A 23,051-nucleotide genomic window follows, 5' to 3' on the forward strand; every position below is an offset into this window, starting at 1 on the left:
TGATGAAGAAAAGTGTATGCCTGTTAATACCGTAACAGGGAATCGGTTATGTGCGGTGAAAGTGATGACCAGACATCGGATTCTAGGGCAAATGACTATTTTGTTTCTTTAGGAGAAAAGTAAAAATAATTAGTAATATTTGTGTTTCATGCAAATTGAAAGGTATTCAAAGAGTTTTATAGTGCCCTAAAATGCCCTAAAACGGTTATTAGAGCCTAATTTGTTAATATTCGCCTAAAAATGCCTAACTCACTGTAAAGTTTCGCATTTTACTCTTACTTTTTATAATTTATACATGCATTCACTGCGAAATTTAAGGCATTTAAAAAGTGGAAAGTTTGCTTCACACCGGCCATGAAACCATTGATAAAGGAAACAAAATGTTTTGAATCTCACGACACTCGCAATAGATTTCACCGAATTTAACATGTTTGGATGCATAAATGCCGACAAAGAACCAACCTTAGCTTTGAAGCAGGCAACAATCACAACATGTGCTGCTACCGATTCAGAGATATACTATACTATAAAAATGACTGTGTTCGGTCTGAAACCGATTAGCTGTACTGCCCTTCAGAGTGTCATAAAATCACAATTTTTGGAGAAAGTGTGTTTTTGAAATATTTATGAAAAGTCGTAAAACTGCGAATTAGTAGGGTAAACCGTTACAAAATATTTAAAAGAATGGCCCTCCTAGTGTTAACACTACCAGGAAATGCAACAATAAGTGGAACTTTGTATTTTTGTCCAATTGAATCTCAATAACAACGGTTCATTTGAATGCTCGTTAACAGTTGCTCTTTCCCTCACCTTATTTGTGTTGAGAAGTTTTGAGCGGTAGGACGTTTTCCTGTGAAGTTTAACGCGATAATGCCGAAAAATATAAGTGCAAAATCTACATTGATCCGGCAATGGCTAACAGAATATTCATAATTCACTTATGATGGAAAAATAATATTCTGCAAGATTTGTAGCAAACAGGTATGTAACAATAGTTGAAATATATAAATTCTATTAATTTTAATGACTAGGCCTATAATATTTATACATTGACTGAGCTATCCTGAGGTATAATTCTTTTTAAGACCACTACACTTTAACCTTTTAAATTCCGATAGTTAAAGTATTTGCAGGTCATTAAAATTTTGATTGTTCGAACCCACTAACTTTGTGATAGAAATACGGCAATACAACGATAGAAATACGGCAATACAACAATTAGGATTTTATTTTAATTCAGTTTACTTTACATTTTTAGATTTCGCAAGAAAAGAAGTGCCATCTAAAGCAGCATGTGCAAGGAGCAGCTCATGAGGCTAAAGCTCAGCAGAAAAATCAACTGCAACAAACTTTACTAACACAGCCTACTTCATCCAATCTCAGCAGCAATTTCTATGCTGATTTAACCAGAGCGTTTGTTGCTGCTAACATTCCCTGGAATGCAATTGAAAATCCGGTTTTAAGACAGTTTTTACAAAAATACTGCAAACAAAATATCCCATCTGAGTCGACCCTAAGAAAAAATTACTTAGACAGAATATACAATGAAACTTCAGCTTCCATTCGGGAGGATATAGGTAATTCTTACATATGGGTCTCTGTGGATGAAACCTCAGATCCTATGAATAGGTATATAGCAAATATGGTAGTAGGAAAACTTAGTCCTGATGGACCTTCGATTCCACACCTCGTATGTGTTAAGGAACTTTCGAAAGTGAATAGCCAAGCCATTGCTTATTTTGTAAATAAAGGCCTACAGTCTTTATACTCAGGTAATATAGACGATTCTAAAGTTCTGTTGTTTTGTACTGATGCTGCCTCATACATGGTTGCTGCAGCTCCACTTCTTAAAACATTTTATCCTAACCTCACGCATGTAACCTGTCTAGCACATGGCCTTCACAGGGTTTCTGAAACAATCCGGAATGAATTTCCTCTTGTCAATTCGTTTATTTCTAACACAAAAAAATGTTTTTGTAAAGCCCCATCCAGGATTTCAATATTCAGAGAGAACTTTCCAGATATCCCACTCCCACCTCAGCCGGTTGTTACACGATGGGGAACCTGGATTCAGTCAGTGGTGTATTATTCTAAGTATTTTAAAGAAGTGGCCACAGTTATTGATAAATTACCTGAAACTGATAGTGCAGCGTGTGTGAAAGTAATGAAAGATTGTCTGAATGACTCACGAGTGAAAAACGATATTGCCTACATAACATCAAACTTTTCTTTCATACCTGCAAGCATTGAACAATTAGAACGTGAAAAACAATCTCTTTGTAGCCAAATAGCAATAGTAAAGGAAGGTCAAGTGAACATACATTCTGCTTTGGGCGAAACTGGGAAAAAAGTTAAAAATAAGTGGGACAACGTATTAAATAAGAATGTAGGATTTTCATTGTTGGAAAAAGTATCAAGAGTGATATCGAGGGAAAGTGTAAATGTTCCAGTAAGTATTGATGTTTCTATTGTACCTAATTTAAAATTTGCGCCTCTCACATCAGTTTCGGTTGAAAGAAGTTTTTCTGCTTTCAAAATAATTCTCAGTGACAAAAGTCAAAGGTTAACTGTGGAGAATTTAGAAAAAATTCTGGTGGTGTACTGTGCAGATAATTATAATAAAGTCTGAGCATGGAACTGAATTTCAATAACTTAAAATGAGTAATCTTGATATCAATAATCATTATTTCATTAGTTTCAATATATTAAATTTGTGCAGCTCTGTTTATAAATATAATATAGTATTCTTTTTTAATGTTTAAACATACTTTTTTGTGCGTATTTTAGTGTATAACTAAACATTTCAGTGAAAGAAATAAGTATGATACCTTGATGTGCCTAAAATGCCTATTTTCATTAAAATAGAGCCTAATTTTACAAATTTTGAGCTTATTTTAGGCGCCTAAAACTGCAATTTTTAGTGCCTAAAAATCCGATGTCTAGTGATGACGCTAGTTCGACGACTCATAATGTATTAGATATTGGTTGCTTAGTGAAAAAAGAAATATGCAGTGACGAGATAAAATACAAAGCTCTAACAAATCCATGGGTTCCAGACGAAAAATATCCATTTCCGAGGACACTAGAATCGGGACAGTCTAGACAATTTCAGCATGCGTGGCTTAAAAGATTTCCATGGCTGTCTTACAGTAAGAAGGATGAAGGTGCGTTCTGTCACGTGTGCGTTTTATTCGGAACTAAAGAGGGAGGGCGAAGCAAACTTACGTTACACAATTTAGTTACGAAACCTCTAAGAAAATTCAAAAAGGCCTCTGAAATATTCAGGAGACATTCAGAGAACAGTTATAACAAAACTGCTCTCTTAAAATGTGACAACTTTAAACGAGTGTTTGAAGGTAAGGTAGAGAACGTTCTGATTCAATTGAATAATGAAGTGTTACAAACAATGCGCGAAAACAGGATGAAACTTGTCCCAATAGTAAAAACAATTATTTTGTGCGGCCGACAAAATATTCCATTAAGAGGACACAGGGATGATGGTGCGATTGACTTGGAAAGCGAAAATCAGAACGAAGGTAATTCCAAGGAGCTTCTTAAATATCGCGTTGATGCCGGTGATCAGATTCTGCATATTCATCTTAAAAATGCCCCCAAAAACTCTTCTCTAAAAAGCAAAACAACGTAAAACGATCTCATAAACTGTTGTGGCACCATTATTGAAAAGAAAATTGTTGAAGAGGTTAACCAAAGTAAAACATCCCAGACGACTTCAGCTTCGTTAAACTGTAAGTAACATTTAATCGACTTTCCATTCCAGTCACCATTTCCTTTAGAATTAGAACTAACTGAAGACTTAGAACCTAAGAGTGACAATATTGTTGTGGTTTATTTATTTGTTTTTAATCCCATTGTTCTGTGTAATGATTATACTACTGTATTCATATGTTAATTGAGGGGTTGGTGCAAGAAAGGCACTTCTCTCAAATGCAAGTTTAGAGAAAATTGATGTTGGAAACTCAAACCGTAATAATGTTATCTATGCATGCCTTTACATTTTGTGTACCGGTACTCCTGACCTCTATGATTACAGTATTGAACTACAACTTTGTGATCATATGCATAACAGATCAGAGATCACAATAAAGCGTTTTACTCAAAAAGGGCACATCCTCTGAAATGCCCTTCTTGCACCCAGCCCCTCAATTATTATTAGCCCCCCATATTATTAAATTCTAGATCCGCGCCTGATACATCGTTACGATTAGTTAGGCAACTTGCATTTTACAGGGTGTTTAAAAAATACGGGGCATAATTTCAGGTATGTATTTTCCACATGTAGACAATCAAAATAGTTCATTACAACATGTGTCCGGAAATGCTTTATTTCCGAGTTATGGCCTTCACAACATTGAAATTCACCGGAACGTTTTTCTTTCCGCAGGTCGTTGCCGTCAAAGGAGACATTAAGAGGGCACTCTGACAGTTCATTCCGAGGCGAAGGTTACATTCAGTGTTGTGTAGGCGTTAGACTGTGCGACATGTATTCAAATCAAGTGCTGGCAGAGATACACTTCATGTACGGTAAGGCGGACGGCAATGCTGCGCTGGCTCGTCGTTTGTACCAGGAGAGGTACCCACAGCGACAATGTCCAGATCGGAAGACATTTGTACGTCTCCATTACCGTCTGTGCGAGTATGGAAAATTTAACTCTCCTGGTTTGGGAAGGGGACGACCAAGATCTACAACTCCAGAAGTACAGGAGGAGATTCTGGAGGCTGTGAACATGACTCCTTCTATCAGCACACGAAAGGTAGCGTTGCAAGTCAATGTTCCTCATATGACTGTCTGGAGACTGTTGAAAGAGTATCAATTGTATCCTATCATTTGCAACGTGTACAGGCCCTGTCACCAGCAGATTACCCTGCACGAGTTAGGTTCTGTCAGTGGTTCTTGCAGCAGTGTGGTGTAAATCCGAACTTTCCTGCCTTAGTATTATTTACAGATGAAGCACAGTTCACACGAGATGGCATAACAAATTTCCACAATCAGCATGTATGGGCGTATGAAAACCCACGTGCAACTGTTTCATCTCACCACCAGGTGCGGTTCTCCCTCAACATGTGGGCCGATATCATTGGTGATCGATTAGTTGGACCCCATGTACTTGTAAACAGACTTACGGGGCAGGTGTACACAAACTTCCTGGAAAACACCATACCTCATGTTTTAGAAGACACTCCACTGATCAATCGTCAACACATTCACTTCTTGCATGATGGCGCTCCTGCACACTTCAGTCGAACGGCTCGCCGGTACTTGGATCGAAGGTTTCCTGATCGATGGATAGGTAGAGGTGGCCCAGTTGCTTGGCCTCCACGCTCACCTGATCTGAACCCTCTCGATTTCTACTTGTGGAGCCATTTAAAATCATTGGTTTATTCGTCTCCGGTGCCTGATTTGGAATCCCTTCGGAATCGAATTGTGGCATGTTCTGAGGACATACGCAATACTCCTGGAGTTTGGGATCGTGTTCGCAGGTCAATGAGACATCGATGTGAGGTCTGTATTCAAGCAAGAGGTGGACATTTTGAACATCTTCAGTAATGACAACGAGCTGCGGAAAGAAAAACGTCCCGGTGAATTTCAATGTTGTGAAGGCCATAACTCGGAAATGAAGCATTTCCGGACACATGTTGTAATGAATTATTTTGATTGTCTACATGTGGGAAATACATACCTGAAATTATGCCCCATATTTTTAAACACCCTGTATAGTCATTTGATAGAATGTGTAAGCGCTTTAATTTCCTCGGCAATTTGTAGTAAATAAATAAAGGCAGAAAGAAATCGTTACAGTAAATTAGCGGTTTCATTTCCTAGGCAATTTTGAACACTCTCAGTGATTAAGTCTGGTCCACAATAACCCGGGAATGGAAACGAGAACGATAACGAAAATGTTGTTAAAATAAATTTATTTAAATGTGAATATTCACAATTAATTTTCACGTTCCCGTTCCCAGGCTCCGGCAAGCTTCTCGTTAATTGTGAATGCTCATATCAATTGCATTTATTTTAACAATATTTTCGTTCTGTTTTCGTTTCTGTTCCCGTTTATTGTGGACCAGCCTTAGTTCCTACAAGACAACAGCATCGAATCATACTCTATGTTCACTGTTACTGTGTTTCCAATATAGGCACGAAACAAAGATTCCTTGGCGAATTCATCTCTGTCACTATTACTAATAAAAAGTAGATTAAAAATAGATTAACCAGTGAGAGAGTTTGATTTGATTTCGGACAGGATCCCTTGGATTTGTATAAAAAAGCTGTTGTGTTCTAGTTCCTGCTAGTAGGCTTACTTTGGTATCTCGTACCATTGTCAATTCTTCATTTACATGTTATCACCACTTCTTTATCTTATCGCTCCTCTGTAGTCCTTTAGTTTGAAATTAATGTTTAATAGGGAAAATCCTACTTGAAACATTATTTTTTTCTCCATCCCGTTCCACATGAAATAGGCTTCTTGGCCCTTTGGAACATCGAAGCAAATAATCTTGCAATCGGCCCACGTCTTCGTAACCTCTTGAAGTTAATGAGATATTTATGTACATGGCGTTTTGTTCTTAAAGTTTGTTCACATTTAGAAAAGAAAATTTAAATTGAGTCCCTATTTCTCATTTTTTCATGAGTATAATCAGCCTACTAGAGAAAAGCCTTACCCCTGCAGTCTTCATTTTGTTGTTCTGCCAATTTTCCCAGCATTTTGCAGCATAACCTCCGGAGTGACTCAGGCGGTTGCGCGTTTGGCTGCTGATCAGGAGCTAAGGTTGGACATGGGTGCTATACCAGCTTGGGTTGATAATCTGATTGAATTTTCCCGAGGTTTTACCAACTGTAAGACGAATGTCAGGTAATCACATGGCAAAATTTCGGCTTCATACCGCCAAATAACATCTCGCCATCACCAATTCAATTGATGCTAAGTAACTAAGTAGTTGATACAGCGTGGTTAATTAACCGACTGCAGTTACAATGATATTTCCCTTTGGATGAAAACTATTAAACCGAATATGACACAAATACGACTGTAAATGGAAGTCCGCTGTATTCTAAATTAACAGTACACATTATTTCGACGATTCTCTTAAGGCGTAGTTAAAAATTTGCTGTGAATTGATTTAAGTAACCGTTGTTTGCTTTCACTCATCGACTCATGTGATGAAATATTTTGTTCATCAATAAAAACGTTATTATACCTCATCTTCATTGCGTGTATTACTAATATTCATGATTGATTCAGTAAGCAAATTCAAGCGCATTGCCACTTCTGATTAACTCTGAGAACAATGTATTCAATGTTCATGTAAATATACATTTCTCCTTGTTCTCTGCTATTACTCATAACGTTTACACGGAAAATATTCTTGCATAGAAATCTGATATCATTGTTTTCTTATCTGCATGAAAATGTTGGTAATTTCATGCGTTAAAATGTAAAGTTTCAAATAAATCAAGCATTGGGCTGTAAAGTTCACAATTATTACGATGATGATGATGATGATGATGATGATGATGATGACGATGATGATGATGATTACAAATCTTCTACTTTTATATTCGGAACTATTCTATTCTTACATTTTTAAACTTCAGATTTAAATTTTCTTCTACGTTCTACTGAGCAAAATGTAACTTGATATCAACTAAAACAGCCCTGGGCACAAAGGGGAAGGGAAAAGGAAAGGAGATACCCCCGCCTATGTCCTTTTCGCTTACACCGCTTTAGAAACAAACACACAGTAAGGCACTGTGTATCAGTGGTGCATTTTAGGCGACCAGCTAGAGCCGAAAGCTATGATGCCTGCCTTATACAATCCGTTACCCAGCAGTACTTGCCTTCCTGTCTACTTGTATCGGTCCGAAACATCTGTCTCAGCCGGGGAAGGTGGAGTGGGGAGTTAAGGGGTAATCTGCAGTGACTCGATTGAGGTATTAGCGCCTAGACCTGATCTAAAATGACATAATTTTTAATTTAGTACTTTTCATAATTTAACATATTCCTGCAGTTTGTCTTCCTTCTTGACATATATTATTAATACATTAGTTTATTTACCGATATTGCAAAGAAAAATTCTGTTGTGACAATCAACTAACAATTTATTGCGTCGACGCACACTGAAAATTTTATATATAAGCGAGTTTACCCCAATTGTATGTGATGAAGAAAAATGCAAGCAAGACGAAGACTATTGTCTTAGGAAGAAAAGTATTTTAGTAACTTTTTTGTACTTTCAATTAACTTCTAAATCTATTTTGCTGGGTATTTCATTTAAATCTTTTATTACGAAGTGACAGGTTCCACTCTCCAGTGATTGCACCATGTATCTATTTTCTTACATAAATCTTGAAGTCGTCTTATAGCAAGTACCTTTATTCAAAATTGTAATGTCATTTGTAAAATGAGCAACTGTGAGCTGATCGGAAGCTGGAAAGTCTTGTGTGTGTCTGATGTACAGCAGAGGGTCAAATATGCTTCCTTGAGGCACTCCAGAATGAATGGATCGTGATTTTAATTGAGCTGAATCACATTTAACAGAAAATGTGCGATTGAACAAGTATGATTAATAACTCTGTATAGGGTGGCACGTACTGTAAATGAGGTTCAATTTTGAAAAGAAGGCCATCATGCCACATTTTATCCAAAGTTTTTTCAATGACCAAAAATAAACCTAATCAAACTGACTTTTCTTCGTAAGAAGGCTTAAAACAGGATATTTATATCAGAAGAAAAAGAAAAAATGTTCTAATGTTGGTTTTGTTATTTCATTATAAGTTTTCTTGGAATGACTGTTACACGTCATTTGTTTTGATTTTGCTGTAGAGATTTTCAGTAGTTTTATATTAATTATCCTGTATTTAGAGTTTTGTAAAGATATGGCACAACACAATGTTCATATCTTGTATCTTGTGTTTAAAGTATACAACACTCGCTTTGTGCAATGCAAGATAACGATAGCCCTATCTGATTTCTAGGAGGTTGGCATTGGGAGAAGGTCATCGACTCAAGATATCATGTTGTACAGTACATGTGACGAACATGAGGAACATGTGGTCTGAAACGTGAAAGTATTCAAAGAAATTCGAAATAAAGATATATATTAGATAAGGAAAGTATAGGGTTATTAGAAAATAAATAAAATTATAACATCACTGAAACTATGTTAACGTATACTTTATATTATGCCAATAATAATATTTACATTTAAATACCCGTGTCTCATTGATTATACCAAGTCACGAGACAGTTTTGCAATCACTGAAAAAGTTCATCATAAAATCAGAGAACAGCGTTCCCTTTTAAAAGAATCATGTTTAACGTCACGTGACTTTGTCTTTTTCAATTGTTACATTTCGATTACCTTGGCAAAAATTATTTTCAACTGTAAGAAATCAAAGATGTTCAATTTGATCTTCTATGGATAATCCTGTTTTTTTTTTTTTTCTTTTCGAAAATTCATTTCTCTGCATGCGCGAATTTATCTTACTGGCAGATGTTATGAATGTAGAGGAGAATTCTGCCAATGCCCTGACAAGAAAGAAGATTTAGAAATACGCAGGCAAGTCAAAAAGAGTATAAATGAATTTCTCATTTACGAAATGCATTGTGCGAGGTCCAGGTTGATATGATCTTTTTCGAAACAGTAGTGACGGATTTCTTAAGAGATTTTAGAGATTTAGAATATTCCTCCCCCCCCCCCAAATTGAGTTATTATACCTAGTAACAATATAAGTTCGTAATAACGGTATATCGTAACACTGGTTTCACTTCGATCCTTCCATATATCAAATTCACTGTTGACAATCATCCCAGTGTTGACAATTCAGTGCGAGGCTTGTCGAAAAAGCCTCTTAGCGATCAGGGTTACGACACAGTAGTACAGGCACAGTCTAGTATATACAGTCACGAAGCTTGAGTTTATGAGGGTACTAGGAACAATAGACTGTGCAAGTACTATTTCGCATTGTCTGTAATGAGGCAACAGTAGCGATCCTAGTGGTTAGCAACTATCTATGGATGCATATTTACTACATATTGAGCTACGTGACTGTATATACTAGACTGTGGTACAGGGCTGGGCACCGGCAGCGAATCCAAATTCTAAACGGGGACCTTAATATTCATCCGTCACGGCATCAACGCTGCGCGGTGTTCGGTGGAGAAGTAAGAGTTTGAAGAGAAGTCATATGACTCCCCGTGAGAGAGCAGAATTCGCTCTTGGTACCCAGCCCTGCAGTATTAGGAAGCGGGATCAGGCGGGACTAGCCTCGAGATCGTAATAAACTGTAATAATATGTACGTCGCACCATATTGGTATTGTTGAGTGTTATAATTAAGGCTGGTTCACAATAAACCGGGAACGGAAACGACAACGAGAACAAAAATAATGTTAAAATAAATGTATTTAAATATGAGCATTCACAATAATTAATTGTGATTGCTCATATTTAAATACATTTATTTTAACATTATTTCCGTTCTCGTTCTCGTTGTCGTTTCCGTACCCGGCTTATTGTGAACCAGCCTTTAGGGTTGCCAAACCTCCCGTATTTATCGTGAACTCCCGTATTTAGCCCCGATTTTTAATAGTCTCCCGACTCCAGTATTTTTCTTCTCCTCGAGCATTTTTCTCCCCTATTTTTGCATAATGTGAAAATCTATTTGAAACATTTAATTTTTCCGTGACTGAAGGTGACTTATACGATTAATTCTGGTGTTCCATAGATGCACTGAAATGCGTCGTCTCTGTAGAAGATAATACTTGCCAGAAATAGTTTCAGGACCCAGCAGTTTAAAATCAATGTTACAGTTGCAAATTTATAAAAAAAAAAAAAAAAAAAACTAGTGAGTTGTGTTGTAAGCATACCAGGCAGCAAAGCTCATGCAGAGAGTGCTTTCCCTTATGAACAAGTGAACAGATCTCGAAACAGAAGCACGACACATCTAATGAAATCAGAACTGCAAATCACAGTTAACTTTAACTACTCACGTAGGACATTTTTACAATTTGTTTCATATTATTAAGCTAGGTAAAATGTCTCAAAATATTCTTAATTTAGGCCTAAGTGTAGAATATAGTTATATATTAGTACCGCTAACTGAAATGAATACCGGTAATAATTTGTCGTCAGTTTTCTATGTGAAACATTGTAGATCGCTTAGTCTCCCGTATTTTCTTCAAAAAAGTTCGCAATCCTAGTTATAATTTATATTATTTATAACAAAAGTGCATACGTGTGTGTGTTACATACTGATTTTGTGTAAAGTGGCTTATACTGAGAGAACATTGAAGTCATTATATTTTGTTGAATTAAAGTTATACTTATGTAACAAAATGATCTTACAAAGATAGGAGATCGACACTATATTTACATATTAAAATAGCGGGTGCAGGAACACAAAATATAAATTTTCAATTTCATGGTATAAGAACTATCCTTCGATCCTTCGCTACCAGGGTGCTCTGAATCAATTAAGTTAGGCTAAATTGTTATACCTGTATTCTGTTTGGGGGTCAAAATGAATGGACATCATCGTTATACCTGTATTCTGTTTGGGGGTGAAAATGAATGGACATCATCTTCTTGTGGAGTCTGTGTGACAAAAAATTGTGATAAAAAAACCGAGAAACATCTGCTTATAAAAGAATATAATGTAAGCAGAATTTTTTAAACCTATCCAGTATTTACACTTTAGCTTTGCTACTGAAGGAAGCAGTCGTCTAAAATTCACCACCACTGCCATCTGCCAATCTCTGGAGAGTCTGCAAGTTAAACCCACCATGTCAGATGTTCGATTCGGCGTCGCGTAAACACAAGTGGTGCTGTATTTTCAAGACGGATGTGATAATGAAATGAGGAATTATGTAGAATGTTGGTGGAATGATGAAGAAATTTAAATAGGCATACTTGAACTATTTACTCTGTAGTTTCATTTATTTTAGTGTCCAAATCTGTTATTTAAATTTCAAATCTAATTTCATCATTTTGCTTATACTATAACTAGAGTATATAGGGGGAACAATAAGTATGGAATATTGTTAATAACTTCATAAATTTTAATTTTACAAAAAAAAAAGTTTTATACAAAGACCATACAATATTATGCCAGTGTTCGAAAACAGTTATTCAGATATACAGGGTGTGACAGTTATTCAGATATACAGAGTGTGACAGTAAAGTAAATAGCACTCTATATCACCCTATATTAAATTTACATATTCCGAATCTCTATTAAATTCTATGTATGAATGCGTAGAAATGTTACCAATTCTTCTGTTTCATGTATTTTAACAATTTATTAAACAATTTATTATTCGCGGATGATTGTATGGTATACAGGGAAATAAAATGCCATGAAGATACTACTCTTCTCCAGAATGACCTCAATAGAATAAACGAATGGGCAATAGCCAACAAAATGAAAATAGATTCTCTAAAGAGCAAAGCCATCAGCTTTACAAGGAAAAGAAATAAAATAGTCGCATCGTATACGTTAGGGGGTGAAACCATTCCGGAAGTTAACAAATGTAAATACCTCGGAATAACATTTAGCAGCGATCTCGGCTGGGGGGGAACACGTTACAGGCACAGCGGGAAAAGCATGGAGAGCGTTACACTTTGTGATGAGGGTGCTAAGAAAAGGTTCTGATAAATCCAAAGAGATTGCATATAAATCACTAGTACGTCCAGTAATGGAATATGGTGCTGCATGTTGGGATCATTACAGATTAGAACATATAAAGACACTGGAAAAGATTAAAAAAACGTGCTCTTAAGTGTTGTCGGAAAAATTCACCATTAAAATGGGACACACTCACGGACAGGAGAACGCGAATTCGATTATGCGCACTGTTCAAAACATACAGAGGTGAGCCTGCCTGGAGAGAAATAAAAAATAGGTTGCAGCCGCCAAATTACTCTTCAAGGAACGACCACTCATATAAATTGAGGGAAAGAAGGCAGAGGACGGACACTGGAAAGTTTTCTTTTCTCAATCGTACTATCAGGGACTGGAATGCTTTACCTGCAGACTTACTAAAGGCTTTACCAACAACCAAAAAGTATTTAAAAATAGGCTTAAGGACCTTACTAATAGACGGTAATCATACACAGTATTTAAAGGGTGTAAATGATATGTTGTTATTGAAGTGTTGTATCAGTGAAGAATTATGTTGTGTCAGTGAAGTGTGTTGTATCAGTGAAGAAGTATGTCGTGTCAGTGAAGTGTGTTGTATCAGTGAAGAAGTATGTCGTGTCAGTGAAGTGTGCTATATAAGTGAAACGTGTTCCTGTCAGTGAAGCTTTATAGTTTATAGTGGCAGTGCATAGTATTTGAACAGTGAAATGTTTTTGAAGTGTTAGTGAAATCAGGATAGAATCAGTGAAATGTGTCGTAGTTCCATTGCAGTGAGTGAGTTGACAGCGAAATGAGTGTAATTTGAAAGGTACTTGTGCAGATATGAACATATCATACTCGTGGGTTTTAGTTCGATCTTAGTTTTAAGATACAAATTAGATTTATTTCAAATGTTATTTTAAGTGATCGTTTCATTTAATTTAGTATATTTCCTGTTGTTTTGTTGTTATTATTATTATTATTATTATTATTATTATTATTATTATTATTATTATTATTAATTATTGTTAGTATTAATTATTAGTATTATTATTAATTGTATTTTTAATTAATAAGTTTATTATTGTCATTATTGAGTGTAATTAGTTACCACTGCCACCGGGTATATACCCACTGCAGTGTGAATAAATACATACAACTTGTTTTGTGGATTTAAAACTTGAAACAAATTAGTATGTAAAACTAAACAAAACACTATAACTAACCAAACTTTATCACAGATGCTTAAAATGAGAACCATTCACAGCCAGAAAATATCCCAGTCTATCAAGAAAATAATCATTATCTTCCTCACAGTTATATGACTGTTCTGTACCATCTCATATCTACAATGGACTGTTTTCGTGAGACTGGGATACTGTTTGGCCGTAAATGGTTCTTATTTTGAGCTTCTGTGATAAAGCTTGGTTAGTTATAGTGTTTTGTTTAGTTTTGTGGCTTATTCAACATGATTTTACATATTTATTTCTCTCAAGTTTTAAGTCCACGAAACAAGTTAAATAAATTGTTAAAAGACAATATGAAACGGTTGAATTGGTGAAATTCCTACGCATTCATATGTAAAATTTAATGGAGATTCGGAATATGTAAATTTTAATATAGGGTGCCATTTATAATAATTAGTTTACTGTCACACGTTATATGTCTGAATAACTAATTGTTTTCAAACACTGGCATAATATTGTATGGTTTATCTCCAACAGTTTTTGTATAAAACTTTCTTTTTTGTAAAATTAAAATTTAAGAAGTTATTAACAATTATCTATACTTATTGATCAACTTGTATACTATACCGTTTTTAAAAAATGGCATTTTTACTGCTTGAAGCCATCCTATGTGTTTGTTTATTGTTTGAAATCAAATATTCAGTTTTAAGTTAGTTAATAAAGAAGTTAGCGTCTTAATCCTTAAGATCATAAGTTTTTCCAAACTAGGTTACAGTTCGTAGAACGTAGTCTCATATAATCAGATGTTAACATAGTAGATAAAATTGTGCAACGATATGTGATTATTTGTTTGTAACACATCGGAAGCTGGATTAGTCCCAGCCTGAACGCACTCTATTGGACAGACATTAATTTTTATCTCCCACGCACCTTATATACTTCATATGACGTCATAATTGTTATTGTCTGTAAAATAAGATACTAGAAGTGATGATTGTAGGTGACGTATGCAGTTCAAGAAAAGAAGTGTGTATTTCCAGATGTTCATACTGTTGACACGTGCGTCACTAAAAATCTGAGACGAAATTTCGTAATCCCAGAGATAAAGTCATGATCCAATCACGAACAATTGATTAGGTTAGCTGAAATAATAACTGATAAGTGCTATTGTTTTTAAGAGAACTTCATTATTTTTCTTTTATTTTTGATGGGTGTGGTTCCATACTCACGGTCCTATTAAAGAACCACATAATATGTCAACTTCTGAAATTGTTCAGACGTAGGTACTTCACATGTTCAATGGCTGTGGTCGATAAGAATCCGTTACTACGAATTGGTGACTGCATGTTGTTTATACTTAGTAGCAGAATTGTTACATATGATGAAATTATACTAATTCATTGGTCATGTTTATCAAATTTATCTTCCTTTACATAATCGCAATAAAGTTCAGCAATAGCAAGAAATTTGTAGAATACGCAATCTAATTTTTCCATTTGTTCTTCTCTGTTGTCTGGACTATAAACCTGTCGTTGTCAGCTCTGAGTCATTCCATATTTACCCCTGCGTGGCTGAGTGGTCAGATCTTCAACCTATTACGCAGACGGTCAGGGTTTGAGTCCCTGTCAGGCCTGGGACTTTTCATTGCAAAATTCATAATGACTCTTGTGGCGGACAAGATAGCAGTTGAAGTTTTTCGAGGTTCTCCCGTTTACACATATTAGGCATCCACATCATTCCACAGTATTCCCCGAATGCAGACTGGCGACGCACGGAGGGGTCTGGCCTGGGAAGAGTGGGGTTGCCTGCTCGAAACCTGGGTACAGATCTTATATTTTATCTCTGCTCTGTGCAACGTCACATTTGCGGTGGGGAAGTAAGGAGATGGCAGAAAGATTGTAATGCTTTTAATACGCTGACGTCCACGACTGAGATAAGCCACTTGAAATTTAACGGTCACTGACCGGCAGAGATAAAATGTAAGATCTGTACGGAGGGAACCTTAGTGTAGTCAGCCGGTGTGGGTTTTGGGAATGCGCCTAGCTTGAGGGTTAGCGCAATAGATCGTGAAAGATCACAGTGCTGGGTCGTAGAGCCTTCCTCCATTAGTTCCATTCAATTCCTTATTTTGTGTTTTCTCCAAGGACTAAGTTTTCTTTATAAAAAAAATTGGGATAGACTGTATTGGTGAAACACCCGCGGATCTTCATATACGTGGATCTGCATGGGATAGTAAGATTTTTAATGTAGAATTTGGTTGTGAAATAAAAGACAAATTTTTCTTTTGTGTTATATTTCCTCATCTAGGCCTATTCCTTGAGATCTATCTAACTACGTTTACAGGTACGGTAGAGTAAATCAGGCAAATATGGGGACCATGAGGCATTTTACTCTATACCTTGCACTTGAATAATGATAACAGCTTGAAAACCTAGAACATTTTAGAGTACAGTATATATATTTTAAAAGGTATAACCCATTCAGACATTAAAATTATTCTTTTATGTCGCATATAATATGCTTTTTTACTACAACCTTACCAGTGCTCATATTATCTGCACTGTAAGTATAATATGAGCACATATGTTGGTAATATGGATAGTATAAGAATTAAATGCATTTTAAATTTTCAATCCTATATTTAATACAAAATACATGTATTTAATGCTTTCTACACTAATCATTCATATAACAACGTTATTGGTGAAGTAACAGAACACTAAGCAAATTAAAAAAAAAACTAATATTTAAGTAAACACTGAGACTACATTAAAATTTGATTTAACACATTCAATGAGGAAGAAAGATTATGAAAAATACTTTAAGTAGTGACAAAAGTTATTTCAAATTATATAAATTCCTAAAATACTAAGAACAAAAACAAAAGAAGCCAAAATAATGTTATAAATTTATTTCGTGAAGTCATCACAGAAAAATGAATCACTTTCCATCTCAACACATTCTTCATTGTACCAAAAAGCGCTTTGCTTGCGCTGTCACGGTACTAATTCTGGCGGCCGCAACCGCAGTCTTTGCCGAGGATTCGCGCACCGTTACACCGGTAAACCAAACAGATAACAATTTTGTATAAGAATCTAAACAGAATGTATAAGAGTAAAACTGGATTTTGTTACCACTATTATTATTGTATATTGTATTTAGATGACAGTAATCTATTATTTGAAATAAATAAAGCGGTTACCTTTTCCTACAAGCAATGTCACGTGATGCGCAGGCGCATAACTTCATCACCAATTGGCGCCATTAAATATCCATCGTATTTACATTTCTTTCTTAAGATAAATGCTAGAAGATTGGTAAGATTAAAATGCCACATATCACTGAGATTATCTTGAAGCAGTGGAATGCAGCAGATCCAGTTTCTGCATTGACGATAGAGATATTTCCTCCCAATTGTGCTGAAAGAAGGTCTGAAGGAATGTCTCAAGAATAGATGAACTCACTTCAAATCTCCATTTTTATTTCTAATATCTATGACGGTGACAGATGCCTCCACCGTTGCCTAGTGGCTAGAGCGCTGGACTTATAATCCTATGGAACCGGGTTCGATCCCAGGAGTACCCTCGATTTATAACTTGCTTTGGGCAAGCCCATGGTCAAGGTAACTCAGGGGTTTTGAGTTCCAGATCCCCTGTGGTATCCCAACAAATCTCCATCGTCATATCATCTCATCTCAGGTATAGCGTAGACAAGCCTCCTACAGTGCACCCTGGGCGACGACTCTGTCGGTAAGCTTCATATCAGTGAATGACGAACAGTCAAGTACCCGCCATTAGTTTAAACCAACGAGTAGATATTATAGAGAGGCTGAAGACCTCTGATAAGCGCTCCCTGCGGAGGCCAACAGTACTATGGAACGTTCCCTAAAAAACATGGCGATCTATAGTACCGCCAGCCTCCGCAAGGAGTGCTTATCAAAGGTACACTGCAACGAGTTGGTACATGTATAATATTTTTCAGATACATCAATATTTAATTTAAACATTTCGCTATAGGTTTTGTAAAAAGCTGATTATTAAATGAAAAAGTAATAATTAAGACTTTAAAATTTCCAAAAATGTATCATTCCCTCGGATTTAAATGAAATGTACCGTAAATCATAATATTCGTTGCTGGATAATTAAACCCTCTCAATACAGGTACCATTGCCGCAGAGAATTAGCATAAGCGAAATATCTGTATTAATAAGTTTGTACCATCAAGAGTTTAGTATTTATTGTGTTTATAGGGGCTACTCCAATTTTATTTTTATTAATGCGTAGGGCTCTTTTTGTTAACAAAGAGGAAAGTTAGCGCTTGCATCACACACAATTTGTCATTATTGTTCGAAATAATGTAAGAACAGTTTTATTCTGCAAAAGCCTCTGCCTAGTTGCGAGACACGTGTGAGATCAATGTTTGTTTCAAATTATATTAGACTACACGATGTCTCCATCACGCGACAATGTTTGTTTCAAATTATATTAAACTACACGATGTCTCCATTACGCGACAATATTTGTTTCAAATTATATTAGACTACATGATGTCTCCATCACGCGAAAAGAAGTGTACCTAGCAAATTATATTAAACTACACGATGTCTCCATTACGCGACAATATTTGTTTCAAATTATATTAGACTACATGATGTCTCCATCACGCGAAAAGAAGTGTACCTAGCTGTGGCTCCTCTTGTTTCTGATAACAATGTTAATCGTAAGTACCTTATCGTTTCAATAAATGTGGTGAGTTATGATCATGAGTAACTTTCTATTAGTGTCATTCTTTAATTATTATTATGCATGCTTAGAGGTTCTTTGTAGTTTTAATAATTGCAGTTTTCAAAAGTTCTCTGTGTTAATTCCAATTTCAAATGAATTTTTCTCAATAACTTAATTACTGGATTTTTTTTTTAATTTTCTCCACTACCTTTCCTATATTTTACTCCTATTAGTTACATACGCCGTCTCTCTTGAAATCACCTGGTGAGCACTGAATTACATAACTTCATATTAGGTTAGATTAGCTGTAAGGTAATTAAATTTGTGACGAAGTCAAAAAATTATTTATTTTTCTTCTGCCGATTAAATTCATCCGTCTTTAGGTGCTTTGCTTTGGTTGCATCGAGTATAGCTTGTCATTTAATATCTGGGCTATATTTAGTGAAACTAATAAAACATAGGCCTACAGCTGTTATAAAACATAAAGTTTTGTGTGTATTTTACTTTTTACTTATTAACATAGTCTTAATATGTAACTCAATTCACAATAATACTAACTTCATCACAGTCATTTCCTACAACATTCGAGCCACGCCCCTTTGTTTTGACTAACCGAAACATAGCGGACCAATGTTCAATTGTCTTCAACTTTCTGAGGTCTTTGTCCTCTCTATAGTATCTAACTCGTTGGTTTAAACAGATGATGGTGACAGAGATGAAATTATGGTGGATTAGTGAGAACCTCTCCACGGTAGAAGTGGAAGGAGTAATAAGGAAATTGCTACTAATTGCAATAACAACGATCATCCTAATTACAAACAATGTTTCAAAACTCATCTTTATTACAATCTGTTTCATAATTTTATTTTTTTTTTCTTAGTACCCTTATCATTTCCTTGTGACTGCAAGAGATGCTTACGAGGAAAAGTGGATAAATAGTGTGCAACATTTCGAGAAAAGAGATGATTCAGTAGTATATTCATTTATTTAGTGTCCTGCTCAAGGGCAGGTTTTCACTGCAAACCCAGCTTTCTCCAATCTTTCCTATTTTCTGCCCAGAAGAATAGACTATGTGCTTCGTAAAAATGCATTATAATACAAACCGAAGTACAAATTTAAGACAAAAAATTAGGCCTACAGACATTCTACTAGCTCATAATATCTAGCTCAATGGAAATTAATTTGACTCATTAAAGTTTTAATGATGTAAAAAATTCTAAAATTTGTTGAAACACTGAAAACATTCACAATGATATAATTTATGTACTCAGCTCTAAAATTAACTGACTGTCCTTACCGTAATGAAAAAATGTTCTGATAAATAGTCTCATTGATTGTTTACTTTAAGGAAAGCTACGGCGTTCCACATCATTTTTAACCATCTGAAATACGAGTGCAATAGCATCTTTTATATCACTTAAAGTATTACATGCATTTTCATTTCTAATATAGGCGTATATTAAATTGAGTTCTTATTTTAGTTATAAAACACACATTGCAGACTCACTTCCAATTAAAGAAGGTGGTTTTCTCTTAATATTTTGTATTACGTATAATAAAATAACAAATGAAACGAAAAAGTTCGTATATGGAAAAAAAACTATGTCTCTAATATAAACTATATTAATTATTACATACGCAGTTATTTCTACATTTCTTTGCGAATTGGTCGTAAGTTTTTATTTCCGCTGGCCAGATAAATATAGCCTACAGGTAGGAGAGGGACCTTATTTCTTAAATGATTAATAGTGAATGATTTTTCATCGAAGCAAGGTATGACAAAGTTTTGAATCTGAAAATAAGAAAATGCGCTTTGAATCTCATTACATGTCACTAATGTATAGTACTTTATTATTTATATCACTATTGAACTATAACTTAAATAGAAAATAATATTTCTAATAATTACACTGATCTGCATTTTGAAACTTTTTTTCTGTTGTTTTGAACCTGATATGACGTGTTTCGTAACGGATTTTTTGTGCTGAATTCGAAAATAATCTCCAAGTTCTTTCAAGGCGTCAGTTTTTCATACAAATCGCAAAAATGTAAATAAATTAATTACTACCTAGAAATGAAGTTGTAGCTTTGTGAAACGGCATAAAAATAATTATTTTCAAAAAAGTATGTTGTGAGAAGAACTGGACTACAATTTGCTATTAACCATTAACAACCACATTCATAATCTTACCTCAATATTGCACTTCAAATTTCCCCGTTTTTGACCTCCTCGAATGTTATTCAGAGTGGTCCCTTTTCAACATCCAGCATCCAGCAATCAGCCACCATATTACCACTTCACTTCGCTTGATATCTCATTTCGATTTTTTGATGTCTTGGTGATATCTTCCAACTTGTTCCTCACAAAAATCTCCTAAATTATCAGAAAAATAATATAGATAGGAATGACGGAAATGTACTTTGATATCCATGTTCCAACCAATCTGTTTGAAACTTTGTAACATAACGGTCAATATGTTAACATAATTTGGGTATTTTTTATTTCAAATGAAATTAAAAACAACGTTTCTGAACGAATTACAGGTAGACTATCCTTTAAATTTCCGCTCATTGTATTCTCGAACTGCTTCTCCATCAATTTTCGAATTTGTGGGCCAATGAATGTACCAGCTTTAATTTTGTCATAGGTAAATGAGGGATATTTAACAGAACGATACTTAAAGCACTCACTGTCTTTATCTAGAGCAGCGTTTCTCAAACTTTTCTACTCACAGAACCCTTTTAAATCCAAAATGAAACTGTGGAACCCAGCGGAATATTAGTGATGTGTGTATATATATTATATATACCTATTACAGACAAATATTAAATTACCAAATGTATTTTTACCACTAACATTACATATTTTTATTGATGTCACATGTTATACATATTTAAAAATTATAAATAATGTTGTTGAACCGTATTTGTTGTTATTACAAAGATTAGTAATCCTGGATTATTTTTACCACTAACATTAAACATGTTTTTTGAACTCACACATTGTACATACTCGTATTTAAAAATTATAATTTTTTCTGAAATATATTTGCTACTGTTATAGAGATCAGTAAATATATAACAAGCATAAATGAAATTATGTCCACCTGCATTGTTAACACTGTTTGTAATTCACACTAAATTTCAGGTACTTAATCTTCTTTTTTTTTTCAGAAAGAACATCTGTTTGAAATAGATCAGTGGGACGAGTGTTTTTGTTGTTTACGCCTCCATATTTCTTTAATATCGGGTTTACTGTTGGAAAGCTGAAGTCTCATGTCTGGTTCTGCATGCAGTCTGTTTCGGTATTAAGTTTGATAGACGTATAAACAGAAAACCCAGTTTCATATAGGTAAGTACTTACAAAAGGAAGTAAATTGTAATAGCTTTCTGTGATAACACTGAATACTCTCTTCTCAGGCTGTGCTAAAAATCCATCATAAGGAGATTCTTAAACTGAGGTTGCAAGGATGAATCAGACGTCAATTCCAGTAACGCTTCGTATTCTTCAGAAGCGAGGGAAGAAGGTTTTTCTTTGATGTCAAATGGATTTTTGATCCACAAGTTTTGAGAATTGTTTTCACTTTTCTGTTCTGGAAATTACTGCCTATAGTATGGCGCATATCCTCCAAATACTTTACAAATTCTTCAATGATTTCATCAAGTTCTAGGAGAGTTTCTTCGTTCTCCACAAGGAAATCTTTCAAAGCAGGGAAGCTCTCAAATTCACGGCCTGCTAGACTTCTCATCCAGAACTACAATTTTCTCTTGAAAGCCATGATTTTATCTGCTGCAGTGAATATATTAGCATTTTCCCCTGCAATGACACATTTACTTCGTTCATTTTGACAAAAATGTCAGCTAAATAGGCAAGTCTCAAGAGCCATTGTTTGTCACTCAAACGATCGTACAACTCGAAATGGTGATCAATTAAGAAAGTCATCACGTTAGCCCTAAGTTCGAAGAGTCTACTTAAAGCTTTTCTGCAAGAAAGCCATCTCACTTCTGTATGGAGAAGTAGAGATATATGAAATCATGTATTATGGGTCCCTATCACCACGGCATGGCGCATCCTCAGGTTTCGGATAGAGGAGACGGCCTCCAGATATGGAGGGTAGCTGCGAATATATTGAATAAGCAGTCGTGGACAGCCGATAAGGGGTGGTCCTCCAACTTGGGGGTTGGGCGAAGGGCTAACAACCCATCACCGTAAAAAACAGCTTGTTACGAATCCCTACAATAAGTACACAACGCAGAACTGCACGCATTGTATTCTTCACCTGACCTAATTAGGAACATTAAATCCAGACGTTTGAGATGGGCAGGGCATGTAGCACGTATGGGCGAATCCAGAAATGCATATAGAGTGTTAGTTGGGAGACCAGAGGGAAAAAGACCTTTGGGGAGGCCGAGACGTAGATGGGAGGATAATATTAAAATGGATTTGAGGGAGGTGGAATATGATGATAGAGACTTGATTAATCTTGCACAGGATAGGGACC

At 35.4% G+C, this 23,051-nt stretch overlaps 1 long non-coding RNA gene across 1 annotated transcript in view; it reads left to right on the plus strand.

Moving 5' to 3' along the window:
- LOC138704803 (uncharacterized) overlaps positions 1-23,051 on the plus strand; it is a 98,778-nt gene that overhangs the window by 55,860 nt on the left and 19,867 nt on the right. Inside the window, exon 3 of the long non-coding RNA XR_011333437.1 lies at positions 21,724-21,901. This is a non-coding gene — a long non-coding RNA (uncharacterized lncRNA). The remainder of the gene's footprint in view (positions 1-21,723; positions 21,902-23,051) is intronic.

The sequence above is a fragment of the Periplaneta americana genome, chromosome 8 (assembly GCF_040183065.1).
Source record: "Periplaneta americana isolate PAMFEO1 chromosome 8, P.americana_PAMFEO1_priV1, whole genome shotgun sequence".
NCBI classification, from domain to species: domain Eukaryota; kingdom Metazoa; phylum Arthropoda; class Insecta; order Blattodea; family Blattidae; genus Periplaneta; species Periplaneta americana.